Source organism: Dermacentor andersoni, chromosome 3 (genome assembly GCF_023375885.2).
Source record: "Dermacentor andersoni chromosome 3, qqDerAnde1_hic_scaffold, whole genome shotgun sequence".
NCBI classification, from domain to species: domain Eukaryota; kingdom Metazoa; phylum Arthropoda; class Arachnida; order Ixodida; family Ixodidae; genus Dermacentor; species Dermacentor andersoni.
The window spans coordinates 74,557,868-74,582,138 of record NC_092816.1 but is presented as its reverse complement, the minus strand read 5'-3'; the positions used below and the strand labels follow the sequence as shown (position 1 = coordinate 74,582,138).

At 45.4% G+C, this 24,271-nt stretch overlaps 1 protein-coding gene across 3 annotated transcripts in view; it reads left to right on the top strand.

Annotated features, from left to right (window-relative positions):
• Window positions 1-24,271, top strand: part of LOC126545022 (uncharacterized) — a 220,724-nt gene that overhangs the window by 167,329 nt on the left and 29,124 nt on the right. The gene's annotated exons all lie outside the window — the stretch shown is intronic.

The window sequence follows — 24,271 nt, the reverse complement described above, 5'->3', positions numbered from 1 at the left end:
CACAGCGGAACGCCATAGCACCTGAGCCAAAGAGGCGGCTTTTTTTTTCTTCCTAGTTTCGTTTGTGCGCGCGCGCCTGCCTTTGAGCAAAATGTGTTGTTGTTGTTTTGTTCATTTGCGACGTTATGGGAGGTTTGGCTGTTGAAAAACCCGCTTTGACGAAATAGCAGCTGAAAACAAACAAAAAGCACTGAACGGGAGAACAGTAATAAAAAAATTTCTAAGTTGCTTAGAGAAACACACGCACACGCACACGCACATACACGCTACATACCAAGAACTTGACAAGAAGTTTCAAATACAATGGACACTGAGAAAACAAAACTCGCTTAAACGGACATGCCGAATGAACGTTAAAGGTTACAAAATTTTACAACGTTACAAAATTTGGTTGGCTTCCCCTAGCCACTATGTTAGCAAACTTGGTATAAACAAAACCAATATTGTAATGGATTCGGGCTAACCGGAACTTTAACCGAAACTACCACATGCCTCATCGGCGTATCGAAGAGGAAACATTCGACAAACATGTCAAATTGTGACGTTATCAATTATGAACTTAATCGAACTCAAGAAGCAGTTTGCGGGAAAGTTAATGCAAAATCAAGATTTCGACGTCGCAAAGGCGTTTCCATCACGAGGTCTTCGCTAGGCAGTTAATTATGCCTGCTGAGGAGGAACACAGCACCACGGAGTAGTTAGGAATTTTGCAGCCCACTGCCAGGAATACAATACCTCAGATTACGCCCTTGTTGCCTGGTCTGAGGAGACAGAGTTGTTATCGGTCGAACTCGTGGATAAGACTAGGCTCTTATTGATGAAGACATCGATTGTACTGATCTGTGCGGGGTATGCTTCTGACCAGACGGCAAAAGACTTGAAAGTCTGCAGCTCTGTATTGAACGCAAGGACTGCGCAGAAATATCCGGAACTCTTTCGCGCGTGTACCCTGCGCAAAATGAGCTACAGTATTAGGAGAGCGTAGTAAGTTCTCTTTTTTTTTCTTTACCTCGTAATATCAAAATACTTCTAAGCTTTCGAATGAAAGGATCCTTAGGGATTTTTTTGTCCTTCGCTTAAAGGGGTCCTGAACCACCACTCGGGCTTGTTGAAAAAACGCAGTTGGCGGAAAGCGGGTGCTCCTGTGAACATGTCAGCCAAACTCCCAAGCGAAGCGCGAAATCGCCCTTTTCTTAAACACTCTCTTGTCAACCGAAGCCTTCTCCTCGCTCTTTTCCGGCAGCTGTATTTCGTCATATAGCAAATTCCCGTACGCGGCTGCTATTGGTCAATAGCTGACATTAATCACGAGTGTTTGGGTCAGTGATCTTTTTCCTAGTGTTACTCTGCATATCTATTGATGCAGTTTATTGAACAAGCCGAATTAAGGGAAGATCTGCGTTTTGAATTTCTATAGGAATTGCGCACTTCCGGAAGTACGACTATCGTATTATCGCCGTCTATCTTCTGCTAACGCTCGGCCGCTCCGCCCAGTAGAAATTAAACTTTGGCCAAACTGCTTATCAGTGTCGTAGCGGTCAGCTCTCAGTAGTTCTATTAGGTTTGAACGCTCAGCTAGCCTCCAACCACGCGAAACATAAGATCAGACCAGACGTACAGTCAACCAGAAAAGTTTACAAACCACGGGATCTTAGGAACCGTTCAGTTTCCTACCAGCCTGAAACAGTCGTCAGTAAAACTGAACACCACAGTGTTGTTGACATATACTGGTGCAGGCTGTAAATGCAATGCTAGGTTGTGTTCTGCGGCTGCGCAGATATTTAGCTTTTTCTCAGATTTCGTGTTCCACAAAATTTCGTGGTTGATTGTACGCTTGCCAGTGGCGCGCTCACTCTTGGCCTATCCTGGCGAATCGCCTTGGCAGATTTCGCTTGGTATTGAGCTCAGTGATACGAAAACTATTGTCTGAGTGTGTGTGTGTGGGGTCGGGGGGGGGGGGGGGTGCTGACACATGGTCTGCGCAGGGGAGGAAACGGCAGCACTTATCTTTCTTGATTTTTTGTTGAAAAAGAAGGAAACATATTGTGCCTTGTACATCTTATCTGTAAAAAATTCATGAGATGTAACGCTCCTATTGTTTATGGAATATATTGGTGCTGTGCATGTCTTGCGCTGTAGTACATTTAGCCAGCATTTACTGCAGCTAACTGCTCTATAATAGCTTATGAAATACTAGTGCGTGCTTCGTCTGGCAATTTTTAAAAATCTGCACACACAAAATGAAAAAGAAGAAGCACCTGAAGCTGAGTTTTCAGCTAATCACATTTATTACTCTATATATTTGCACATTTGTAATTTTTTTCACAATACTGCAGGCGCTCGTCAGGCCCATGCAGGTGTGGTTACAACATGGAATACAGTACAAAATAGGGAGAAGAAACTGAAACTACTGTATCCAACAAAGCATTAGCACACGCAAAAATGAACATACTCAATAAATACATACACTCTGCTTAAATGAGCGGTTCGTGAAACAGGAGAAACAACGTTTACCATAAGTACGCATCGACAGAGGCTGCATGTGAAATACAGGTAACTTCACCATTCGAATTCCAGATTCTCAATACTGTCAATAAATGCGTTGGCAGATGGGTAGCTTACGGCTCTAAAGGGTAGCATGTTCCAATGGGAAATGGCGTGTGGGAATAAAGAGTACTTGTGAGCGTTATTTTGGCTGGGATGGTGCCGCACGTATTGATTTATTATAATTCGTTCAGGCAGAAAGTCTGAATGGCGCTTGAATGTATGTTGCTTGTGGTATTCGATAGGAGCCGTGATAAGGCAAGTATAGAAATTTTAATCTGGAAATCATTCTCCGTTGAGCCAGTGGTTGAACGTTAGCCTTGACGCGCAGGTTCGTAATGCTCGTTTGACGCGAATATTCTGAATATATATATCTCAATGCTAAGTTCTGTATGCGTTCTAGTTTGTCGGTAAATACTTCTGGTGCGGGGCCCAAATAATGTCAGCATACTCTAAGGCGGGTCTAATGAGGGTTCTGTATGCATTTAATTTAACACTAGGAGGTGTGTTTCTAAGTTTTCTTCTCAAGAAATGTAGTTTGCCTAGCGCCTTGTCATGTATGTTTATATGAGTTTTCCAATTTAATTTCGTTGTAAGAGTGACCCCGAGATATGTGACCTCATCGAATTTTCTTAGTGGTATATTATTTATTGTGTATGTAAACTGAAATGCATTTTTCTTGTGTGTGAAGGAGATACTGGTAGTTTTTGTTGCATTCAGTTTCATCCCCCATTTGTTGGACCAAATTTGTATAGCAGCTAACGAATCGTTTAGTTTTGCCTGATCCTCTTTGGTATCCACTATTACGTACACGACGCAATCATAGGCGAATAGGCGCATTTGAATAGGCGGCTGAATGCATGAACGAATATCATTGATGTAGATCAGAAATAGGAGGGGCGCAAGAACCGAGCCTTGTGGAACACCAGAAAAAACGTTGATGTAATCAGACATAATATCATTCACAGCTACGCATTGCTTTCTGTTTTCGAGATAGTTCTTGATCCATGACGCTGTTTTCTCGTGTGCACCGATGGCAGTTTGTTTAGTAATAAGATCTGGATGAAGAACAACATCAAAGGCCTTTGAAAACTAAGAAAATGGCATCTATTTGGCGTCTGTTATTTATTGCGGTAGCTATATCATGGGTTATCTCAGCTAACTGAGTAATAGTACTTAGACCTGAACGGAATCCATGTGACCGGCTGTATAGTAGGTTATTATTCTCTACGTGTAATATTATGGCCTTATAAATAATATGTTCGAACAATTTACTGGATGCACATGTTAATGAAACAAGTCTATAGTTACTTACGTCGAGTTTAGTGCCAGATTTGTGCACAGATGTTACTTCGGCCTTTGGCCAGTCGTCAGACATCACTGAAGTTTCCAAAGATCGCCTGTAAATTACGTATAAGTATTTTGACGTCCAAAGTGCATGTTTTTGCAAAAATGCGTTTGATATAATATCAGGGCCACAGGGTTTCTTTACATCCAGTTTTTGCAAGAGTCGAAAAATTCCTTCTTTGTCGATATCTATTTCAGGCATTTAATTGTCCAACTGATACCGTGGAGAGGGGCCGTTAAAGGTAGTTCTGTCAAATACAGATTGAAAAAATTAATTAAATTTGCTTGCTATGACGTCATGCTGAACAACCGTCTCGTTTGAAACAGTAATCTGCGATACGGTGTGCCGCTCGCTCGATAGGTAGGGCCAGAATTTTTGTGGTTTATTCGTCAAGTAAGAAGGCAGAGTAACAGTGAAAAAACGCTCCTTGGCTGTTTGGATCTTATCTTGCAGCAAGCGCACGAGAGTTTGAAGGTCACGTATGGTTTTCTTTCTGCGCTTCCTTTTAATTTTTAGTTTTAAATGTATTATTTCGCGCGATAGCCAAGGATATTCTCTGTTCACTTGTTTCTTTCTGGAGGGAATGTAGTTTTCTTCACAAAAATGTCCAATATGCTCAAAACGTAACCGTAATTCATTTACGTCATGAAGTAATGAAAACTGCAGAAAGCAGGCGTTCAAATATTCTGAGATAGCATCGTCATCCGCTCTTGAGTAATCCCTGATAACAGCAATCGATGGCTTAACGCGTTCACGGTTTCCTAAAATTGGGCAGGAGAATACCATCATATTATGGTCCGAAATGCAATTTTCAACGTTTAATGTGTTATCTTGAAATAGGCTGCTTAAGAACATCAGATCAAGCACAGAACATGACGGACCAGGTATTCTAGTCGGTTCGGAAACTAGCTGGTCTTGAGAGAAAGTAAATCACATAAACAATAGTGATTCAGCACTTTTCTCGTCATAGCTGTTGTGCGAAAGATTAGTCCAATTGATTCCTGGTAAATTGAAATCACCTGTGATGATAATATTGGAACGTGTGAGGAAATTATGGGAGGTCAAAAAAAAAAAAAAACGACTGCTTCGTTTGAGGTGAACAAAACAGCTAAACTTTATTTCCATAGTGATGCCCGTTGCCGAGCGAGTTCAGAGGAGCACAGGGTGGCCCGTTGACGAAACGAATGAGGCTAAAGTTGGCAGTTTCTTCATACTCCCCCCGGAATGAGCTTCAGGTCATTCGTCCATGTATTCCGTGGGGTACAACAGTTGAATCGGTCTTCTCAATGTGGTTCCATTAGGCATGCGCACCATGCAAGCTCTGATTCTTCCATCTCGTCCGAGAAGAGCTTCTGACACATGTCCAGTTTTCCAGAGTTCCCTCGGTAGATAGTGTTCGTGGACTAAAACGAGAGTTCCTTTCTTCAGTGCGCTTGACGAATTTGGAACAGCGAAATGTGCCGACCGGAGACTCGTCAGATACTCCTTTTGCCAGCGACGCCAAAATTGGTCGACCATCCTTTGTCGGCAGTGCCAGCGACGAGTGAGTTGATCAGGAAGCTGAGCCACCTCTGTAGCGGAACCGCTGTCAGGAAGAGTGGTCAGTCGCTTTCCCACTAGAAAGTGCGATCGTACTAGAGGTTCGGGTTCGCTCGCCTCCGTGTAGACGTAGGTGAAGGGTCTACAGTTGATGACAGCTTCGATTTCAGTTAGGATTGTCGTTAGCTCCTCGAAGTTGCAGTATCTGTTTCCCAAGACCTTCTTCAACGATGTTTTACGGACCGAACCATTCTTTACCAGAATCCTCCCCACCAAGCAGCTTTCTCAGCTATAACTTTCCAGCGGATCTGGTGGCTTTTATCGAATGTCAGCGATACCTTTGCCCCTTTCGCCTTGTCACTTACTGCAGAACGCCATAATTTAGCACGTGTGTCGCGTACTTTCTTCGAGAAATCTTCGGATATAGAAATATGGGTGTTTTTTAGCTTGAAGCAGCTTGATAATATTTTGTTCTTCTAAGCGAAGTTAAATAACCTGATAATAACGGGGCGTGTCCTTAGGCTTTGCTTTGTACCGATTCTGTGAACTCGTTCTATTGAGTTAATTTCTATTCCTAGGATTTTCTTAAATATACCGTCTCGCACTTTTGCTTCAAGTGTTTTAGCATATTCGTCAGAGCTCTCACTGAATCCATAAATTACTAGGTTATTCCGCCTACTTCTATTTTCTAAATCATCGACCTTCGGTGGCAGAAACTCTACTTGCGTGGGCCGACTCTGAGACAGTAAAAAGAAGTGGCAAGCGCACAGTGTGCTGCTTTTCCAAGAGGCATCACGTGACGTCATAAGGCGAAGTCATCACTTCACGAAGACGTCATCGCTTGATGTCACGTCTGACGTGATGACGTCGTCAGATACGTCATCAGGTGATATTGTCATGTAAACGTGCCGTTATTTTCGTATATTCCAATTACAGTCCGACGCTATGATGTCTGCAGCTTCTATGTAAGTCGTATGTTGCGAATTTTCTGACGTAATTTACTTTGAGAAAGTCAATTAGTTCAATAAGGCACTTGCGCTTAACAGATGGCCTAGAGGAACGAGCATACACGCTGCACTTTCGCACCCATGCGTCCGCGCGTGACGTACAGACGCCGACAAAAGCGGTATACTCCACGCAGCGGGAGCCGGAGCAACGGCAAACTGCATCGCAACGCCATCTACAGGCAGCATATGGGATCGAGACAACCAATGGCTGCCCTTTATTATCTAGGCATGTCGCTTGACTCGTGTCAATGTAGATGGTGTCGCGATGCAGTGTGCCGCTGCTCCGGCTCCCGCTGCGTGGAGTATACCACTTTTGTCGGCGCCTGTACATTGCTCGTGGTGGTCGTGCCTGCCTAACGTCTTCTAACGTCGCGCTTGCCTAACGTCGTCAACAGCTTCGCTGTACATCTGCTTTCATAGGGTGGAATGGAGGGGGATTTCTTCGGTCCCTTCGAGTTTCGTACACGCGGAACCTACTGTGGATGAATGTAGGGTGTAATGCATATGTGACGTACTTGCTTAAAGTGCGTTATAAATTGTTATTTATTTGGTTATTTATACATTTTGCTCTCCTTTGCACGACATACCAAGATAGTGAGCAATCAATATTCCGAGGTCAAGCTCAACAATACAAGAGCTGCAACACCAAGGACACACAAATGCTTTAAACAAGAATATAATTGGCTAGCTCTTTAACAAAGAAGCGTCGTGTACGCAAAGTATGAAACGCCTTATCTAGGCTGAGCGGAATTCCGTGGTTTGAGGAAAACAAATACGGATCGCAGTCTGAACTGCGCACTGCTTAGGCGAAAATGCGTGAACAGTCTTGTGTAGCGCGATAAAAGATATACACGTGCACCCGTGTTAATGTTTACGGGTTATTCGCCGAACTTCTGATTGGCTGTCATTTGGGAGGGGTACGAATTTGGAAAGGTATGTAGATGAGGCTGTGACTGATGGACGCTTTTCTTAATTTTGCATTATCCGTAATTGAAAGCGTTGGTCTTACAGCCATGCTAAAATAGAACACAAAATGCATCTGCCTTACTCAACGTTTCCTCTATAGCATATATTGTGGTGGCGCCTCAATTACGCGCAGACCTGAGACCCTGGCTCAGCTTAGCCAAGCAGAAATGCCTCTAGTTGACCTTCTTCGGTTTCCTTTGATTATACTTCGCTACCAGATTCGCGTGATTTACAAAACACATGGTGAATTGTCGGCGTTATCTTGTTATCTTATGGACGAGAAGAAAGGGAACCGACGGGCTGTTTAGTTTTTTTATCACCAGCCTATGAACCCAATGGAAGCACACAGGAAAGTAACTTTGGTTTAGTTGTAATGCAGTAATACGAAGGAAAAGGGAGATGAAATAAAGGAAAAGATAGATTGGCCGTCGATGGGAGCCGAACGCACATTTTCCGCATTACGCTGGCGATGCGGTTCCAATTGAGCTGCAGCGGCGGCTATTCCTCCAGTACAAGTTTTTAGGTATTTGTGTATTCGTACCAGATCTGTCGCTAGGACACATGTGCCAGAGACAGATGCGGCACATCCTCTCTTAACGGTAGGCGTAACGTAGCACTGCGTAAAACTATGGGTAGACAACTGGATGTCTTGTCTAGTTTGATACATGTGGTGCTCTTATAAGGGAACATCATTTACCAGCGTTTCCATTTCCCTAACATTTAGCGGCAAGTTGAAATGCTGCTGGGCCCTCCTAAAGCGCCGCTCCGGTATTGTTTCGTAACGAGCAGTATTTGCTAATGCGTTAAAGTGCAGTGCCCTTTACTGCGACATTTAGGGAAAGCGGAGCCGCGTGCAGTGCTTGCCTATCGCTCAGCATAAAAAATGGGATCTCCAAAGCACCGATGCCGCGCTATCTGTGACGCGTAGGTAAAAGATCGCTATGCGAATGACGTCATTCGTCGGTTGACACTCGCCGCGCGTCATTTAATGCCTCTGACTGTGCCTGACACTGTGCAGCCGTGATTGATCTCATTTCTTGACGTCCGTTGTTGCTCAATCGGGAGACAAGAATGCTTGTGCCGCTTCACCACGTCGGTTTCTCGTCTTGCCCTTGTGCGTGCGTTAATTGTCGAGACATGAGCTAGGCGAAGAGCTAGTGCACTTTGGCGGCACCCCAGCGGCGGCGCTGGTACGTCTCTTGTGTTGTGGGGGAAGGGCGCAGCGCTTGGACTGCTACAGCAGGAATGCGCGAGAGAAATTCTACGATCGCGAAGTCTCCGAGTGCGGTAGGTGACAACTGCTTTTCTTGTTGTTGGTGGTGTTGTAGTTGTTGGCTGCGATCCCACGTAACGTACGAGTGCTGTTTTGTCGTGCCACTGTAATTTCGGCACCGGAAGTTAACGACCTGTGTGTAGCGCCTAATTCGCCGGTACCGATGTCGTTGAAGCATTTGCGGTCGTAGTGTTCATGAAGGTGCCGAGTGGGTTGTTTTATTCCCTGGTTTAGTGATTTAGTAGACACTGCAGATTCTTCGTAGACACTGCTGGCCCTTCAGAAGTAACGTATTGCTGCTGTGGCAATTTAACTCGATTGTTTTTATTGATGACGAGAGAGAGAGAGAGATCAAAAAGAGACAGTACAGAAATGTTAACCAGAAAAGCGTCTGGTTGGCTACCTGGGCGGGGGGAAGAGAAAAGCGGGAGAGTTAACGCTTTATTAGGGATGGCACTTCGGCCTAATGGGAGAAGGGGAGAGGGGAAATTGAATGTTGTGAGAGAAGGAAAGCCGCGTCGAGTGCGTTGAAAGGCACCACGCAACCAATAGCACTCGCGCAAGCTACTCGTTCTCAAAACGCACTAGAAGGGTCTTCGCGGCTATCTGGGCTGATGACTAATAGGGACAGTGTTCTAGTGGAGTCTGCACGCACATAACGCGTTATGACTTAGGGGAAAAGCAGCGAAAATAGCTTGACGTGGCTGAGGCTGACCAATGCCGTTGGTATAGTAGCAGCCGGCACTTCCCCTTTTTTTCTTCTTTTAGTCCGGAAACATTTTTGACTAAAGCTACCACGACCCAACTTACTCCTTGAAAGTGTAACTGAACTGAAGTGACCCCTGGCATTTCTTTCAAGCGCTGAACAACTTTGGGGTGTTGGCTTCGAAGATTACACCGTAAAATTTGCACTCTTAAAAGTGAAAAAAGGTGTAAACGTGTCTATAACTCACACCATTACGGTCTGAGTTAAACGAATCACTCCCTAGGGGTGTGAGTTATAGGCACATTTACACCATTTCTCACTTTTAAGGGCGTAAATTATTTTACAGTGTACTTGGGCCATTTTGTGCGGTGTCCGTCCTATATATACTCACGTTTCTCTAGAAGAAATTGTCAATAAAAGATTTGTAGGTCCAACTAACATGTTGGAATTTGCGTGAAATTTTAATGAAGCGGACATGGAAGCCCGATACAACTAAATATGCGTGAGTCATAGTGCGCTTACCACCTTCGTGCTATCGCCGCATGGCCGCGGTTTTGGCCGCGCCATTCGTCTTCAGTATCCTTGTCGTCATTGTTGCACTGTCAACGTCGTTATCCTTACTTTGGTTCTGTTGTCTTCTAGCCAGCTATAACTGCCCCCTCCCCCCCCTTTTTTATGCTGTCCCTTAAACTGTTTTCTTTGAGTAGACTTGCGTATTTCCTCCCACGTTGTGAGGCTTGACTAAAGAAAGAGAGAGAGAGAGACGAAAGAAAGCAGAAAACGAGCGAGGCTAATCAGAGCGCAAAACGTGGTTCGCTGCCCTACGCAGGGGGGGGACGGATGAGGTGGAAGTAGAAAAATAAGAAAAAAACTAGTGAGGTAGGTACACACGAAAACACAGACATACGATCGCAGCCGGTTACGATCGACGCATGCATGTTCTCTCTCTCTCTCTCTCTTACCTTGAGTGCTCCTCCCACTTTCTTTATTTGTCTACTGGCCTCTTCCCACCGTACAGAGTAGCTAACCAGAAAAATTGCTGGCTCTCTCGTAATCGAGAGTAGATGTAAGCATGAAATGGCAACCGGCAGAGCAGATTGATTGAAGATGATACTAGCCACTATCTTAAAATGGGTGTAGTGCATGTTCGCAACGGCACACCCCACCCCATCATACCGCACCACGCTATACTGTACACTGGTCCATATGAAGGCTGCCCAGCTAGAAGAAAACCGGCTGAAGGCGGCCGACACGCAGCGAAAGACGCCAGGGAGACAGAGCGCACTGCCCAGCGAGAAGAAGAATGAATTGAATTGTTATGTTTTACGTACCAAAACCACGATTTTATTATGAGACACGCCGTAGTGTGGAACTCCAGATTAATTTTGACCACCAGGGGATCTTTAACGTGCCCCCAAATCACGGGACAAGGGCGTTTTTGCATTTCGTCTCCATCGAAACGCGGCCGCCGAAGCCGGGATGTGATACCGCGACTTCGTGCTTAGCAGCGCAACACCATAACCGCTAAGCCACCACGGCGGGTAGAAGCGCCTGATGGAGGCGCCACGCAGCGTGGCGCCATCTCTCGAGGCGGCACGAAACACGCGCCGCGGAACTCACGGACCGCTGATGTTCAAAAGAGCACAAGCAGGAAGCCCTGTCTCAGCGACAAAAGATGGCAATGAAGTGTATGGTGCACCATATCTGTATTTTGGATGTCACTATTGGAAATGACAAATAAAGCTTCAGCGTACTAGAAGGCACAGCTTGAGTGAGATAGTGAACAAACAATAGGAACAACTGGGAAACAATATTTTTTGTAACTTGTTTGGGCAGTAAGAAGCTTATGTAATGTGGTCCTGTACAAAGAACTGGAGGGCCAGGGGCTGCATTTCCCTAAGGTTTGACTGGTCGTCAGGATGATGTCGTTTTATTCTAGGAACTTGCCTGGATAATGGCTCTCGCTTTTGGTTCAAGGACACTTGAATGTCGCCAACAACGGGAGCTAAAAGCGTTATATGCTTAAAACCCCTGTCTAAACTATCTGCTTTATAATAAATTCATGCTCTCTATCTGTGTGGCCTCTCTTCCCAGGATCTGGTCCTTTAATGAACAACAACAATGACATCAAGTTCCAGCTGTCTTCTTCGTTATGATCGGTGCTGTCTTGTCATCCGAGCATAGGCAATTTTCGATTTTAGTAGTTGACTCCAGATTCCGCTAAATTCGGCGTAGATGATCTATGGCGATTTGATATGTTAGAAAGCCGTTTATGCAGCTTTCTAAACAATACGCTTAGATGAATTTTTATTTCTCTATATGGGGGGGGGGGACGAATACCGTAGTACTTAGAACGTCATACTGACAAATATAGTTCCATTGTTCCGTGAAACCAACGTATTTTTGCTTTGTATGTATAACCTACGTGATTACTGAGTGGCTGAGAGCATGCTCTGCTGAACTGTAGGCCGCAAGCTGAATCCAAGCCGTGGTGGCCGCATTTTGATGGGCCGGAATGCAAGAACGCTCGCGTACTTAGAATAATGTGCACATTGAAGAAGCGCAGCTCCTCATAACTAATCCGGAGTCCCCCACTACGGCGTGCGTCATAATCGTATTGTGGTTTGGCACGTAAAGCCACACTTTGTAACGTGTGTGTGTGTGTGTGTGTGTGTGTGTGTGTGTGTGTGTGTGTGTGTGTGTGTGTGTGTGTGTGTGTGTGTGTGTGTGTGTGTGTGTGTGTGTGTGTGTGTGTGTGTGTGTGTGTCACAAGAGTGCTCAGCGAGCTCTAGCATATTTAAAATGCTGATTTAACGGAAAGGTTAGCAAAAGAATCGGTAATACTGCGTTGCAATAGCCGTTTACAATGACATTACAGTGGCAGTGTGATCGATTTCCATTCGAATATTCACATATTTTGTTTATCATAACACAGATAGCTTTTCGAAAGAGATTGAGTAAGCATATTGTACTTGGCACAATATAAATACGAACCCGTATAAGTTTTCGCCTTAGACTCCATGCGACATTGCAGTCGCTAATCGATATACTCGTGCATCTTGAGTAAGTTTCTTTTTGCTAAAGCTTACTGCATCTCTCGCCATAATTTTTCAGTCTGTCGTTTATTAACGGAAAACGTCAAGCTCTACTACGCAATGACGAAAGCGTGAGATCAAATGCCGTGGAAGACTTGGCGACGGAAGTGGCCAAAATTTGCGATGTCGTCGAATAATCAATTTGTCAAAAGGCATTGCCACACTCCAAGCTGCACTCGATAGGGCATTTGAGAAACTTCTTACCAGTGGTTTTATTCTAAAGCGCTAATGTTTGAGCATAGAAGTTGCGTAACAGCAGTAACCCAAGCGAGACGGGGCCAGGAAGAGGAAGGTAAATGGCTCGTTCAGTGCGCTTTAAATGCTCTACCAGGAGAAGCTTGAGGAATCGCGTTGTATGCTTTTGTTGTTGAGTGAAAGAAATGTAACTTCGAGGACTGATTTATTTACAGGGTTTTCGCTGACATTAGAATAATGATTCAGCAGGAGTGAACAGTGAGACAATGTCTCTTAGATTAACCAATATAGCACACTGTAATGGTACGCAGAGAATGTTGCACTCTATAAGAACGCTCTGAACACACACGAACGTTTCCTATTCGAATTTTCTCTGCATCTTTTGAGCACTTTTAATTTCTTGATGGCCATAATTGAAGTTCTGCTACTATGAACTACGAGAAGATGACTATTCGTCCAAGTACAGTGGATGTAATTTAATATGCCTCGACAGTTGCTGGTAAAAAACATGTATTCATATCGCAGATATTTGATTGAAAAACTTCCCGCGCTCACGATTCATCTCGAGGCATCTTCTCGAATGTTTGAGAGAGGGAGAAAGATAAGAGATGAGAAATGTAAGGAGGTTAACCGGAAGATAGATATCCAGTTTGCTACCTTACACTGAGGAAGCGATAAGGGAGGCAGAAAGATCTTAAAAACTGCACACACGTGAAAACAGTGGGGGAGGGTAAAGAAAAAAGAGTAGAAACACACGCACACACAAAAGAACGCAGGAGTGCCACAGTCGTTCAAGAAGGTTGCATGACCGGAGAAAGCTCACTAGCGTCTTCACCGCCTTCTGGCGTGGAGATCTCATCAGCCGGCACGCTAAGATTGTCTGCTCAGGAAACGGCCGGTCATCGAGGCGTGCCAACGCCGTCACAGCGACTGTCTCTGGGTGCTGTGGCGAGGACAATGACAGAGGACATGTTCGGTTGTTTCGTCGCTTCCGCAATTATCGCACGTAGCACGATCACTCATTCCGATGCTCTAATGTGAGCATTTGAAGTATGCTACGGCGTTTAGAATATAAATTTGCATGCATTTTTCATTTAAAAAAAAACGTTGAAGTACATGAGGTAAATGACGAGATAAAAATTGTGGTTTCGCTCATGATGCAATGCAGTGGCGCTTTAGCTGATGCAGCATCATACTCGATAAGTGTCGCACTATTTCGTGTAGCGCCGGTTGAAGAAAACATTCACAGCTGTGCGTGAGCAGTTTGCCTTAGAAAAAGAAAAAAAGAAAAACTTCAATGCGGGCATGTGTTCTCCGCTTGCGGAAATGGCGCTCTCTGGCGGGAGAGAAGTAGAGAGGTGCGACTTCCGACTTTTCCTCTCATATCCTGCCTTCCGCTTCTTACCGGTGGCTTCGTTTAATTTCTTTCTGCTCGGTGATAGTACAGAGATCAGACCTACAGCGGATAGCGTCAGCCAGTGTTATTCTTTTGTTGTAGCACCGGCAGAAGCGGAATGTTATGCGCAGTAAGTCCTGCACGGTTTCGTGCGATATGAGCAAACTTTCCCAGATGGGCGCTGATCAATCGCCTATCGAGTTAAGGAAGAAAACTTCAATAATTATGGAAAGCTGGCCTCGCGCTCCGGGCTCGAAATTTCGTCTGGGGCGTCAGCCTCACCCTGCACTGATAGCGCAGCCGCCAGGTTGGACTACTGACACGGTGAGACGCTGCGCGTTACTGCGATCTGTTTACCCCGAGTGCGTATCCTATTGTGCTCTGGAAGTTGTCAACGTGACTCTCAATATGGCGTCTCTGATGTCACGTGAACACTTATAAACAGTGCAATGTTCCTTACGTCTTACTCTTATTTGTTTTTTACAACCTCCGAGGATTCTCTTGTTTCCAAACAATAATCGTCACGTATACATTGGCGCCTACTTTCGGTCTTTAGCGCTGCGTGACCGATACTTTCTCGTCAGAAGCAACGCTATGTCGCGCTAATACGCTCATACCTTTCGAAACCTTATAGCACTGGGACAACAGCGTTAAAGGAAGGAAGTGCACGCATAAGAGATAACGATTATGGTTCTGGGACAAGACCGAATGGGTGTAAGCTTCCTGTTAGCGTGCACTCTTCTATAGAGCGTTTTTTCGCTGACAAAAAATTTGACTCCGTTATACATTACAAGAAGAGTTGGCATCCCTTGTGGTATTTGCCGTCCCCAAAACATAATCGACAAATCTCTTGCTTGCCCTTATGTTCCTGAAAACTCTGCGCTCGCTACTTTCGTGTCAAGAACGCTCACTCTATCAGCGCGCGTGCTGTTCGTGACCTGGTAGTATACCGTGCGCGCAGCGTTAAAAAAATACGGAAAGGCACGCAAAATTGATTACGAATGTTGTTTGGAGACAAGATGAGCACTAGAGGGAGCAAACATTACTTGGAGTGTAATGGAGAGCTGCGCACTTCACATAATCCTGCTTGTGATACCACCGTAACTATGAGAAAAAGGAAAAAAAAAATTTATGGGGTTTTACGTGCCAAAACCACTTTCTGATTATGAGGCACGCCGTAGTGGAGGACTCCGGAAATTTCGACCGCCTGGGGTTCCTTAACGTACGCCTAAATTTAAGCACACAGGTTTTTTCGCATTTCGCCCCCATCGAAATGCGGCCGCCGTGGCCGGGATTCGATCCCGCGACCTCGTGCTCAGCAGCCCAACACCATAGCCACTAAGGAACCACGGCGGGTAGAAAAAGGAAAACAAGTGAAAACCCGTCTGCAGAGAGCAGCCACATGCTCAGGCTTAAGCAAAAGCGCATCCATGACAATAGGTAACCCGAGGTAAGTGCGTCGTCTGGTGCCTCCTTCCGGGACAGACGAAACCAGCGACTCGGGTGAAGATGAGCGCACCGGTACCGCACGCGCGCGCCCGTCGAGGTGGTCACTCAAGAACCCTGGGAACGGGAAGGACGAACGTGCTCCGCGGCGTTGCAGAGGAGGAGGCGCAGGAGTGTCCTGTCGATGGGTGACGCGCGAAATCCGGCGTATTCGGGCGCCGATTCCTGCCCCACTGTCTGCCGGCAAACGCCGGACGGCGGTGTTGGCTACCCCCCCGGTGGTCACGTGCATGCGCCATCTGACGGAGGAATTGATCAGTCTGGTTTCATACGTCATCCGGCCTGCCTTGAGATTCTCAGTCAGCTGTGCAAGATTTGGGTTCGCTTTCCCTGACGCGACTGACACGTGCGGATTTGCAACATAACTTCGCCTGCCTTGCATGCCTGCATTGGTAATGTAAAGCGCCGTATCTACTTAAGCCAGATATTCGCTCTTGTATTTCTCAGTTTCTCTTGTTTTTTTGTTCTCTTACGAGTTTAGCCTTTAAACTCTCAGGTGCCCTACAGCTGTTTCTTCTTTTTTTTATTTTGGGATAAGCCATGTTTGGTATCACGGGTGTGAATTCGTACCGCACTGTGGCTGGCGCAGCAACATGCAGGAAAATGCATCAGCAGCACCGCAATATGTACAGCTATGCGATTAGGCTTTCAGTGACATCGTCTCCAAAAAGCATTCATTATTAGTAGTTTAGAGGTGGTTCCTGATTATTTCTGAGCTAGAAAGTTTTGTTTTAAATATTTGCTGCTGGCATAGAGGAGTGCTAGATGCACTTTCTTCAAAAGTTAACTACCGCGTTCAGGACAATTTCAGCCCTACTATTTGCCTCTAATAGTATGAGATAGCAGGATATGTCGTGGCACAGTTATTCGTGGACGAAAACGAGAGGAATGAGAGGTCTTCCGAGGGACAGTAGAAAGAAAACCAAGGGTCGTCAAAACAGCTTAGAGCGTATGGGAACTGGTGCTTTGTTTGGTTTGAAAAAAAATGACAGGGGGCGCATCCGTCACCTTATTTAGGGCTGGCTATCGATATACGTTTACATTACGAGAATGAGTACATGTATATTCATGTCAAATTAGATGAGAGTGGCGTGCCCTAATTTTCGGGAAGTGTGTTGCTAGGCGTACTCCTTACACAGATCTGAGGGCAGTCCTGTAGTCCGGGCTTTATAGAATTACACCGTTATTAATTACTATCAATAAGTACTTGATTTGTTCATTACATACATGATGGTGTTATCAGACATTAGAAGAAGGAAAGTGACCCGTGTGTGGTATAGCTGCTGCTGTTTTAATATGACCTGAACCGTACCAATCATTTCAGTAATGGCCCGTGAATAAAGTGTTCCCCTGCATTTTTGAACGCATTGTGTATTAAGCGAATTGTAGATAGCATGTGAACGGGAGAAACGAAGTTGTATATGAGTGTGCGCCTCCTGCAGTGAGAAGGTGTCTACATTAGAGCCGACTTTGAAACCTCGAGGCTGTGTTCGGTTTCTAAATTTTGATTGAGCAAACATTTGTTTTCTTTACGTAAGAAGAAAGCCGAAGCTACCTATTTCGCGTCCGACACTCTTTCCGTAACGGGTCTTTTACAAAACACAATAGCAATCGCCTCTCCTTTGTTAGCAAATTGCGTTCCCGGCTTTCATAAACTTCAATCTTTGAAGGATCCGCTGGCAAAGGAAGATAGTTGGCACTCTACCGGGACATGGAAAATTTCCCTAGGAAGGGACATGTTTTAACATTGAAATGGCACCTCGGCCTCAGTTGACTCTTGGGACTTCAACTGATTAATCAGCCTGAATAATTAGCACCCTTTGAAATATGAATTATAAGTGCGATAGCTTTTTATATCAGTATTCCTGACTTCATGAACTTCACGCAATATTGGATTACAAAAATATTTAATAGCAAATGCCGGCACAGTTTTCAGCGTACTGCTATTGGGAGTATTCCCTCGGAAAGCACAGATGAAGGGAGAGGGTAGAGAGGGCGTTAGAGTGGGGTGCAAGAAATAAAGATCTTCATTGAGAGTGGTCCCATTAAATTGTTTCTACAGTGTACTTTATGAAAATCAAAACACAAAATAGAAGAATAGTTCATAAATTGTTACACAAACTATTCGACGACATAAAAGGCTACGGTGTCAGCATTGCACTTAAAGATCAGGGAAAGAAAGAAGGGAAAGAAATAGAAACTAAGACAGCTACGATGAGTTATCAAAACAATTTGACAGGGGCGGCTTTTTCAGTCAGATACTTTCGTAGCGTGTACTAAATTTCGGTTAAGGTCCTAAATCATTTATTGCCATTCATCCCCAGTGTTGTCGAGCAGGACGATGTAATCTGCAAACTTCAGGCTGTTGAAATATTCGCCATTTATCCTTACTCCTAAGCCTTCCCAGTCTAATAGCTTGAATACCTCTAAGCATGCAGTGAATAACATTGGAGTGATCATTTCTCCTTGCTTTACTCCTTTCTTGATAGGCAATTCTCTACTTTTTGTGTGAGGAAGCAAGGTAGCTGTCAAATGTTTGTAGTTATTTTCCGAGATATTCACGTATGCCTCGCGTACTCCTTGATTATGCAATGCATTTTTCACTGCTGGTATCTAAATTGAATAATAATAATAATAATTATGGGGTTTTACGTGCCAAAACCACTTTCTGATTATGAGGCACGCCGTAGTGGAGGACTCCGGGAATTTCGGCCACCTGGGATTCTTTAACGTGCACCTAAATCTAAGTACACGGGTGTTTTCGCATTTCACCCCCATCGAAATGCGGCCGCCGTGGCCGGGATTCGATCCCGCGACCTCGTACTGAGCAGCCCAACACCATAGCCACTGAGCAACCACGGCGGGTCTAAATTGAATGAAATGCTTTTTCGTAATCTATGAAAAGTTACATGAAAGGTTGATTGTACTCCGGATAATTCTCACTTACCTCATCGATGACGTGGACGTGATCCATTGTAGAATATCTCTTCCCGAAGCCAGCCTGTTCTTTTGGTTGATTGAAGCCATGGGTTGCCCTGATTCTGTTGGAAATTATCTTAGGGAATATTTGATACAATACTGACGGCAAGCGAATGGGCCTGTTTTAATTCAATTCAGTAACGTTATGCTTTTTCTGATTTAGTCTAAGGTTGACATCCTTCCAGCTCTATAGTACACTCGAAGTCGTTAGGCATTGCATATACAGGGCCGCAATCTTTTCACTCATAATATCTCCTCCATCTTTCATTAAACTTCCCGTTATTCTATCCTCTCCTGCCGCTTTTCCCAGGGACATGTCTTGTAAAGCAGTTCTAGCTTCATTGATAGTTGTAGAAGTAGCGTCTGTATCCTCTTCATCACTACTTCCAGTGAAGGCTGTGTGGCTGTTCCAGGTACGGTGCAGGTCGCTATAGAATTCTTTGTCTGTTTCTACTATATTGTCGAAATTGCTCATGACATTGCCCTCCCTATACTTCACTGCATGCATCTTTCCCAGTTTTATGGCAAGCTTCATTCTCACTGATTTCATGCACCCATTTGTTACTGCTTATTCAATCTTTACGACCTTATAATATCGAAAATAGCTTAGTTCCTACTTGTTTATCAGTTCTGATAGTTCAGCAAATTCTGTGTGATCTCTTCAGTTCCGCACTTTCACAGGGCAGCTGTGAGTAATTGACCTAGATAAACGTACTCCTGTACAGACACTAGAGGTTGCAGGGCAATCATACTCGGTCACTTGCCAAGCTATATATCATTACCTTTGTCTTCTGCATACTAGGGCCCTATAACGTAAAACTATTCCAATATGTTTTTATTACAATCTCCTGCAGTCAAATTTTCGTAATCGCCAACGCAAGCATCGAGTGGTCACCCGCAGGGTTCTCTCAACAGACCACTCAAATGCTCTCCTCGTTCATAAGAGGCCACTTTTGTTTGCTTGAAAAACGAATAAAATTGCCTACACTGAGCGGCTTGTCTTATCTTATTGGCTGACAAGAGGTGAGGAGCACGCTCAAGTGGAGCGGGATTCGATGGGGCCGAGCCGAACTGAAAATCGATAACCGGATGAAGAGGGTGGTGTGGGCGCCTGCGAGTGGTCCGCTTCCCCTACTTAGCTTGCGCTGGCCGGTCGAAAATCGCGGCGGCAAGGAACGGAAGCTTAAGAATGGCGCTAAAACGGATCCTCAGCAAACAAGAGTTGGCAGAACGAGTTCGTAAACGTGCCGAAAGTGCCCGAAAACGTTACACGGCCACGCAAAACGTTTTATTATACCCAAATAAACTCATGCTCTCCGGCGGGTGCGAGTAGCCTGTCGAGCGATCGGCGGCAGCCATCTTTTATTCCTTTCGGAACGGGGCATACTACGGCTATTCAGAAGAAAATACAGTTTTGTTCGGCATATTAATGCATCTTTAACGCGTACACGTCACTTTGACGCGGTGAGTTTTCGCGGTTTTGTGACGTCGCGTGATAAGCCGGGGAAATGGGTGCAGCCCGAAAACGTTTAACCAATAGCCGAGGGCTAATGGCGAAAAGGCATCGAATCTGAAATAACTATTTTTCTTTCGTTCAGTCAAATCGTGCATAATCAGTGTGTACACATCATATCAGATGGGGAGCTATCGCGGTTTTCGTGACTTCGCGTGACAAACAGGTGAAGTGAGGGTGGTCCAGAGAAGGTTTGGACCAATCGCGCAGGGCTGATTGCAGAATTGGAATAGAAAAGTTTGGAATAGTTTTACGTTATTGCGCCCCTAATCTTTAACGCTACTTTTACAATCTCTCGTTTAAGGTAACCAAGGACTTAACAGAGAAACGACAAAGCATGAAGGTGTCTAACTGAAGAGATGAGACAGAATTTGATGAAATATCCAAGCTGATAAACAAGTAGAAAGTAAACATATTTTCGATATTGCGACGTCATAAAGATTGAATAAGCAGTACAATATGGGCGCTGCGTGAACGTACTGCTATTCGAAGAAAACTTACAAAAGAATAAAAATGGGTTGGAGTGCTTACAGCAGGCATTAGCAAATCGCGACTGGAAGCTTACCCTTATCGTTGAAAAGTAAGGTGTACAATCATTGCATTCTACGGGTGCTAACGTATGGGGCAGAAAGTTGGTGGTTAGCAAAGAAACTCGTAAACAAGTGAAGGACCGCACAAAGAACGATGGGACAAAAATTGTTCGGGAAACGTTAAGAGACGGGAAAAATGCGGTGTGGATATGAAAGAAAACCAGGATAGCTGACATTATAGTTCACATTAAGAGAAAAAAATGAAGCTGAGCAGGCTATTTAATGCGTAGGGCAAGTAAACCATGTGTTATTAAAGTTACAGAATGGGTGTCAAGAGAAGGTAAGTGCAGTGGAGGACTGTAGAAAATTGCCTGCGGTGATGAAAATAGGAAATTTGCAGGCGCAAGTTGTAATCAGCTATCGCAAGACAGGGGTAATTGAAGATAGCTGGGAGTGGCCTTGGTCCGGCAGTAAGCATGAAAGCAGGCTGGTGATGATGAGGATAAAACAAAATTTCCTTGCGCCACTACGAAATATACATTACATGAAGGATCAGCAACCTTTCATCTACGATGTTACCGGAAGTTACGATGATGTTACGATGCTACAAGAAAGTGGTACCGGAAGTTACGACAGACAGGTACGTACCCTTCGCTTTTAAAGCACGTGCCAGAAAGCACGAGAGAAACAGAAATGGATAACTTGGGAGCGTGCCTGAATGGCAATTTTGAAGCGTAGCCATAGAAAAATTGTAGTGGAATCCAGTGAAAATGATCGTGACTGTGAGCGAAAAGTATCTGCGGATCGCAGTGAACGAATGGACACTAGCAACACTTCCAAAATATGGCGCTCAAGTGGACAGCAGCGTTTGTCGATGACGGCACAAATTATCGTCGACATCTTCTGGCAGATCTCATGACAGCTTGATGACAATGGCGCTTAGGTGTGCCGTCGACGGTGGGTCGAAGATGGAATGACAACAATGTAATCACGGTGTTGAAGACGATGACGGGATACCACACATTGGTGCACGTCAAAAAGCCCCAGGTGGTCAAAATTAATGTAGAGCCCGCCGCTGCGGCCTGCCGCATAATGAGGTAGTGGTTTTGGCACTTTAACTTAAACAATGCTAGTTTAAACGATGACAGCATGACCGATATGGCTTGCAGACAATGGGGTGACGACAGTCTGACGACGATGGCATGGCAACTCCCGCGCATATGCGCTTCCTTCTGTGAATTACTCCACGAAAACCAGACACTTCTCCGACTTAGGGTGGGGAGAAGACATTTGCTTTAAAATTATAAAGGACAAAACTGTTCATTTAGACGAGAAACCCTCAGTGGTCTATGGGGAGGAACGTTCCCATCGTCAGCCTACCCAGGTGGCGGATGGCGATAATTTTAATGGCATCCACCTCGAAACTGACCTGCTGAAAAGAGTCACCTAGGCTTCAGCTAGTGAGCTGTTGCTACATTTAGTCTAGGTTAATGTACTGCGAATATTTTTATTGTTTCTCTACATTGAAACTTCTGTCTCTATATTGTAAAGTACTTTTGCTATGCCTGTAAAAGCCCCAGCTTCATATGGACCGCTGGCCAGTCAGATCTCCCATCATTTTTGAACCCAACTCCTTGTAGGAGGGAGATGTTTCCTACAGTGTTGTCGGGGTTTAAATGTAAGGAATAATTCATGGAAAAAGCACCCAAGTACGTGACCGTTCGTGCGGTGGGAAGGGATCGGTTCTAGTAATCTCGCGTGGCTGTGGTAGGTTCGTGTCGGCATTCTTTTATATGTTCAGTTGTCTCTGGAGAGAGAGAGAGAGCTTTTATTGATATCAGCACTCACGAAGGTGGACGCAGCCTCCCTCCGCCTAGCAGACGGCCGAGATCCCTTGGGTATCAGCGGCTGCTTCGGCTAGCTGAACGGCCCAGACCTGCTCTCGCTGATCTGAGCTGAGCAGCAGTGTCTCCCATTGCTGTCGGTTTTGAATTGCGGCCCTCGAAAGGAGCCGCCTTCGGACGTACCCATACAATATCCAATTTATCATATCTGTTGCCGCCACTTTCTTTTTGGCGATCGCAGGTTGGCTGTACATCCAACTGCTATGGTTTCGTTGCCGACTTTCCTGACTTCTTCCTCTTGTGTTTCCATGCTTTTGAGGAACAGATATTGGGTACTTTGGCCGCTCATCCCTTTTGTTCATGATACCTAACCCCGTATTCAGAAATGCATCTTGAAGTCCATGCTTGACTTGATGTGAACGACGCCTGGTGCGAACGCGCCCAAGACGCTCATTGCGTTTTCTGTGGTGCGCTCACGACAGGCGTCATTTAAAGGAAGTCAAGCGTGGGCTTCAAGTTAAGATGCATTTATGAATACGGGGGTTAGTGTTCCTCGAAAACTAATTTCGCTCTGAGCTTCTCGGACTTCAAAAGAGGCAGAAAAACGCGACACAGCTCCACCACCGTTCACAGTGTCTAGGGCGTCTAAACTTTCGGAGGCCAAATTGCAGACCACGTTCGTCCCAAGAGCCGTTCGGCGACGAGCGCGAACCGCTACTCACGCCTTTCCCCTGATTTCCTCTCCCACCTTCTGCACCGTCGCTCGCTTTTGTGAGAGTGACGTCAGTCGTGACGGAGGGGCTGGCACGACCCAATGGCAGAGCGCAGCGAGGACCAATCGGCGAACGCTTTCCTCCTCCTCATTCGACTTCCGAAGCTTGCGTGCTCATTAAGCGTCTTTCCTTTCTTTAGATCACTATCTTCATCATCCCCATTCGCTCTGGTGAAATACCCGGCCGCCGGTACGCAACCACGCAAAGCGTGAGCCAAACAATCTATCCGCTTTAAAAGTAAACGGTTCACTGGAAAAGCCTTGAGGCTCGTGACCGTTTAAATGACGGCAAACAGTCGGTTCTAGTCATTTCGCGCGGCTGCGCATGGTTCGTGGTCTGTTGTCTGCGGTGCCACTCGGAAGTTGTGACATGCGGCTTAACGCAGAAAATGTGGTCGCTGTAATGGCGACAATGTTCGCGGGTACCGGGATGGGGCGCACAGAAAGCGAGCGTCACCGGCTGGAGAAAGCGGCCGCAACTTCGGCGGCCAGCGGTACTCAAGGCGACAAGCCAGACAACTCCGTGACATGCCTGAATACACTGTACGGCGAGCTCTTCCTAGGATTACTTCGATTCGTCGCGCGAGTGAACGCAGGGAGGGAACTGCGTTAAAGGAGATCGTCTTGTGTAAGCTGATGTTATGACGTCGTGCTCCCTTTAAAAGTCTCCTTGTACACGATTAAGACGCTTTCTTGCTGCGCCGCTGCAGCCACTTGTGCGAATGCCCCGTGAGCTCGCGGAGCCAAAAGGAAGTTGAATTATTGGCAGGATAAACCGCTGCTGACGGGCGAAGTTCAATTTCCTCGGGTGAACTAGCAAGGATGGCTCGCTGTCGCTCTCAGTATCTGTAATGTCGTCAACACTGAACCGACACCGGAAGCAAAGCTTTAATAGCCTAAAAAGAAAAGCAAACGGCCGCCGACTGTACTGCGACTCTCGGTGTTCCAGTTCATCATTTATATGCTCTGACATGGTGCAGACAAGAAAGAAACAATAGGAACAGGAAATTTGGATGTGCAGTTGCGAATGTAGATGTATTAGTGGGCAGTGCCAAGCG